Source organism: Zalophus californianus, chromosome 1 (assembly GCF_009762305.2).
Source record: "Zalophus californianus isolate mZalCal1 chromosome 1, mZalCal1.pri.v2, whole genome shotgun sequence".
Taxonomy (NCBI): domain Eukaryota; kingdom Metazoa; phylum Chordata; class Mammalia; order Carnivora; family Otariidae; genus Zalophus; species Zalophus californianus.
Genome location: NC_045595.1, coordinates 11,247,323 through 11,253,525, shown reverse-complemented (window position 1 = coordinate 11,253,525; position 6,203 = coordinate 11,247,323). Strand labels below are relative to the sequence as shown.

General features: G+C 37.9%; 1 pseudogene; it reads left to right on the top strand.

The window, feature by feature from the left end:
- The first annotated feature begins 3,882 nt into the window (after positions 1-3,882).
- Positions 3,883-4,842, top strand: LOC113917798 (annotated as a pseudogene).
- The last annotated feature ends 1,361 nt before the right edge of the window (positions 4,843-6,203 follow it).

The window sequence follows — 6,203 nt, the reverse complement described above, 5'->3', positions numbered from 1 at the left end:
GCTCGGGGATTGGAAGAACAAATATTGTTTATTTCTCAGAGCAAGAGAGCACAAGCAGAGGGAGTGGCAGACAAGGAAGAACAAGTATTGTTAAAATGTCTATGTTACACAGAGCAATCTACACATTTAAAGCAATCCCTATCAAAATACCATCAACTTTTTTCACAGAATTGGAACAAATAATCCTAAAATTTGTATGGAACCAGAAAAGATCCTTAATAACCAAAGGAATGTTGAAAAAGCAAACCAAAACTGTTGGCATCACCATTCCAGACTTCAAGCTCTATTACAAAGATGCAGTCATCAAGACAGTATGGTACTGGCACAAAAACAGACACATAGATCAATGGAACAGAATAGACACTCCAGAAATGGACCCTCAACCCTATGGTCAACTAATCTTTGACAAAGCAGGAAAGAATATCCAATGGAAAAAAGACAGTCTCTTCAACAAATGGTGTTGGGAAAATTGGACAGCCACATGCAGAAGAATGAAGCTGGACCATTTCCTTATACCATATCCAAAAACAGACTCAAAATGGATGAAAGACCTAAATGTGAGACAGGAATCCATCAAAATCCTAGAGGAGAACACAGGCAGCAACCTCTTTGATATTGGACACAGCAACCTTTTGTTTTATTTTATTTTATTATTTTAATGTTACGTTAGTCACCATACAGTACATCATTAGTTTTTGATGTAGTGTTCCATGGGTCATTGTTTGTGTATAACACCCAGTGTTCCATGCAATACGTGCCTTCCTTAATACCCATCACTGGGCTAAACCATCCCCTCACCTCCTCCCCTCTGAAACCCTCAGTTTGTTTCCAGTAGTCAATAGTCTCTCATGGTTTGTCTCCCCCTCTGATTCGCCCCCCTTCATTTTCCCCTTCCTTCTCCTAATGTCCTCCATGCTTATGTTGCACATATAAGTGAAACCATATGATAATTGTCTTTCTCTGCTTGACTTATTTCACTTAGCATAATCCCCTCCAGTTCCATCCATGTCGATGCAAATGGTGGGTATTCATCCTTTCTGATGGCTGAGCAATATGCCATTGTATATATGGACCACATCTTCTTTATCCGTTCATCTGTTGAAGGGCATCTCAGCTCTTTCCACAGTTTGGCTATTGTGGACATTGCTGCTATGAACATTGGGGTGCATGTGGCCCTTCTTTTCACTACATCTGTATCTTTGGGGTAAATACCCAGGAGTGCAAAGTCTGGGCCATAGGGTAGCTCTATTTTTAATTTTGTGAGGCACCTCCACACTGTTTTCCAAAGTGGCTGTACCAACTTGCATTCCCACCAACAGTGTAAGAGGGTTCCCCTTTCTCCACAACCTCTCCAACATTTGTTGTTTCTTGCCTTGTCCATTTTTTGCCATTCTAACTGGTGTAAGGTGGTATCTAAATGTAAGCCTTTAGCACTTTAATCTCAAGTTAGTGATTCACATCGATGTCATTACATTAGTAGTATTTTATAAAATTAGTTTTAGATTGTCATTGTGTTTCAGACAGTTGTTTGAAACAGCTCTGTGCCTAACCTAACCTCACTCTCACTGCTATTCTTTGTTCCATAAGCTCTCTGTTTCTTTTTTTTATTATGTTCAGTTAGCCAACATATAGTACATCATTAGTTTTTGATGTAGTGTTCAAAGATTCATTAGTTGTGTACAACACCCAGTGCTCATCACATGTTGCCTCCTTAATACCCATCACCCAGTTAAAATTTAAGCTTCTATATTATGCACACACAAATATTCATACACATAAATTCATATACAGATATACAAAGAATCTTATGCTCATTGTAAATGGTCTTTAACTCAGTTGCAGTCTTTTTTTTTATAACTTGTCTCCCTCATTAATACCTTACAGACGTACCTCCACAACCAGTATAATGCTAATTCATTATTTCAGTGATTGCTTAGTATTTCAGGGTGTGTCATTTATACTTTTGAGGACTTTTCATATTCTTTCTCATTAAATTGCTATTATATCAACCATACAAAAATATTTTGAGATTGAGTTAAAATGCTGGTTCTCCACCAGGGGCAATTTTGTCCTCCAGGGGACATGGAGAAATGTCCAGAGACATTTTAGGCTGTCAGATTGGGGAGGTGTCACTAGAGGCCAGGGGTGCTCTAAACATCCTATAATGCCCAGGACAAACCCCACCTCAGAGAATGATCTGGGCCAGAATGTCAATAGTGCTGAGATTGAGAAACCCTGAGGTAAATAATGCATATCTATATTTTTAATACTTATAGCTGTTTTCAGATTATTTCCACCAAATGTTATAGCACATCATATTTCTGCAATAAAAATTAAAAAGTACCTCTTTGCTACCTGTTTAAAAGTTCCAATCCTAATTGATGTGGTAACTCTTTAAACTTTTTGACAGACTGATGGGTGTGGAAGAGATTTCATGTTGTTTTCATAAATGATTAGTGTATTTGAGCAAAATTCATATATTTGGTCACCATTTTGATTTGCCCATTATTATTATATGCCCATATATTATATGCCCATTTTCTACAGGTGTCAGCATCTCAAATGATTTTTACAGATTATTGTTTCTCTCTCTCTCTCTTTTTTATTTTGAGAGAGAGAGTGCTAGCAGGGAGGGGTAGAGGGACAAGGAGAGAGAATCTTAGGCAGGTTCCACGCCAGTACAGAGCTTGGCCTGGGGCTTGATCTCACAACCCTGAGATCATGACCTGATCTGAAATCAAGAGTTGCACACTGAACCAATTGAGCCACACAAGTGTCCTTACAGATGATTGCTTCTCTATTGAATTCTATGGAGTTATTTTGGTCATGGAAATGTTTTAAATTCTATTAGTTAATGTGTAACTTCTTCCTTCTCAGTTTCTTGCCTTAATTAAGATAGTTTTGTCTGCAGATTTTATTTGTTTTATTTTTTTACTTGGAGGATTTTTCTGATAATTATAAAGACTTTCAGGGACTTTTGTATTTTTTAAATTTATTTTAAAATTTCTGTATAATGGACATGCAATGTTTTATTAGTTTCAAGTGTACAATATAGTGATTCAGCAGTTGTACACATTACTCAGCACTCATCATGACGAGTGTACTTTTGATTCCCTTCACCTGTTTCACCCATACCCCCACCCACCTTCCCTCTGGTAACCAGCAATTTGTTCTCTATAGTTAAGAGTCTGTTTTTTCGTTTGCCTCTTTTTTTCTTTGTTCATTTATTTTATTTCTTAAATATCAAATATGAGTAAAATCGTATGGTATTTGTCTTTCTATGACTGACTTATTTCACTTAGCATTATACCCTCTAGATCCATCCATGTTGTTGCAAATGGCAAAATCTCATTCTATTTTATGTGTGAGTAATATTCCAATACATACATGTGTATACACATATATACAAATCGTCTTTATCCATTCATCTATCGATGGACACTTGGGCTCCTCTGTATCTTGGTTATTGTAAACAATGCTGCAATACACATTGGGTGCATATATATTTTCAAATCAGTGCTTTTGTCTCCTTTGGGAAGTGGAATTACTTGATCATGTGGTATTCCTATTTTTAACTTTTTGAGGAATCTTCATAGTGTTTTGCACAGTGGCGGCACCAGTTTGCATTCCCACCAACAATGAACAAGGGTTCCCTCCTCTCCACATCCTCCGCAACACTTGTCACTTCTTGTCTTTTTATAGTAGCCATTCTGACTGGTGTGAGGTGATAGTCTTATTCGTTTGGATGTCACATAGATGGAATTATTTTATTTCCTTTTCAGACTGTTCCCTGCTTTTTGAGGGTTGGCTTTGTATCCAGTGCAGAATATAAACAATAATGTACTTGCCAGGTTAATAATGCATGATTGTGTCACGCTCTTTCTCTTTTATTTTGGTGGTCACATCGATGACATGGAAATGAAGAATGATACGTGAATTTCAGAATTTCTTTTTCTGGGATTTTCAGAGGAACCAGAATTGCAACGCTTCCTCTTTGGGCTGTTCCTGTCCATGTACCTGGTCACCATACTTGGGAACCTGCTCATTTTCCTGGCCATCAGCTCAGACTCCCATCTCCACACCCCCATGTACTTCTTCCTTGCCAACCTGTCCCTTGTAGACATCTGTTTCACCTCCACCACTGCCCCCAAGATGCTGGTAAATATACAAACACAGAGAAAAACCATAACTTATGAAAGCTGCATCATGCAGATGGACTTTTTCACACTTTTTGTAGGTTTGGACAATTTTTTCCTGACTGTGATGGCTTACAACTGCTTTGTGACCATCTGTCACCCCCTACACTACATGGTCACCATGAACCCCCAGCTCTGTGGACTGCTGGTTCTGGTGTCCTGGATCATGAGTGTTCTGCATTCCTTGTTACAAACGTTTATGGTGTTGCAGCTATTCTTCTGCACAGTCTTAGAAATCCCCCCACTTTTTCCGTGAACTCAATCAGATCATCCAGCTTGCCTGTTCTGACACCTTTCTTAATGACATGGTGATGTATTTCACAACTGTGCTGCTGGTTGCTGCTCCTCTGGCTGGTGTCCTTTATTCTTACTCTAAGATAGTTTCCTCCATATGTGGGATCTCATCAGCTCAGGGGAAGTACAAAGCGTTTTCCACCTGTGCATCTCACCTCTCCGTTGTCTCCTTATTTTATTGTACAGGCTTAGGAGTGTACCTAAGCTCTGCTGCTCCCCAGAGCTCCCACTCAAGTGCAGTAGCCTCGGTGATGTACACGGTGGTGACGCCCATGCTGAACCCCTTCATCTACAGCCAAGGAACAGAGACATAAAGGGGGCCCTAAATGTATTTTTCAGAGGGAAACCATAAAAGGCCCATTCCCCCCCCCCAAAAGTACCTGTTATTGCAGGCTAATGCCTACCAGCCAGAAATTGTGATTCTTTAATCGGATCATGAAATAAGAACTTAATCCCTCTATTTGTATCCTGGAATGTCATCGTTTCTAAAGTTCAACTGCTTTATTAAACTTTCTGCTCCTTTTGATAGCCAACAATTTTTTCTTTTTTGTTTTCTTAATTTCCAAATCAGTTCCAAACCTGCATCTGAAACAATTTGGAGATTTCCATTTGCCTTATGGAGTGATGAACTGTACTAGTTTTATGGAATAAACGATATTTTGCAACTGAGGCTATTTTTATAATTTTATTGTACAGGAAATTCTGAGATCACAGTTTTTCACTCTGTGTCTGCCATTCCTTTCTACACTACTACCTTAAATGCTCTTCCTGATAATATAGACTTTAACCTACGAGTTTGTTTTGTAGCTAATCATGGGGCTTTACGATCCTCATTAGGATCCTGTTCTCATATCAGCTCAGCAGCCACAGTATCCCTGGCACAGAATAGTAAGGCAAAAATTGCTTATGAAAATCACAATCCAAGTGTAATCTACAGAAAGACAAATTTTGCATAAATCAAGTGACTTCATATGGGCTCAGTGTCAGAGAAAACGTGGAATAGGATGAAGCAAAATTTTTAATCACACCCTAGTTCTTTGTAGAAAATGTGCTTTTGATGATGTACATCTACTCATTGAAGTGTAGGATTCTTGGTGTCCATGTTTAAAGGGCTCTATTGATTGAAGTGAAGAATGTGGTTGCAGGTTTTATATTATTAAATTGGATGATTTTGCTGTTCCATATGAAAATTTCCAGTGCTGCCTACAAATATTACTCCTTCCATTGCCATAAAATTGATATCTCTCTCTGTAAAAATATTGTTAGGAATGTTATAGTGTGAGTGAACAGTAAGTGTTTTCACTCTGTCATTCAATTCTTTACTTATGATGTTTTGCTGCTGATTTTATTTATTTGCATCTTCTCCCCCACCCCCCCTTTTTTTTGCTCTAACAAATGGTTTGTCAATTTTGCTTAGCTTTTCAAAAATTATCTCCTAGCTTTGTGAATCTTTTCTATTGGTTTTCTGTATGCTCTGATATTTCTTATTTCTTTTCCTCTGCTGCTTGGGACTTATTTTGTTGTTCTCTTTCTAGGTCTTTGCATCATTTGAACAGTTAGGTTATTCACTTAGGCTCTTTTCTTTTTCTTTTTTTTCTGTTTTCTTTTATTTTTTTAATTTAATTTTATTATGTTATGTTAATCACCATACAATACATCGTTAGTTTTTGATGTAGTGATCCACAATTTGTTGTTTTCATATACACTTAGTGC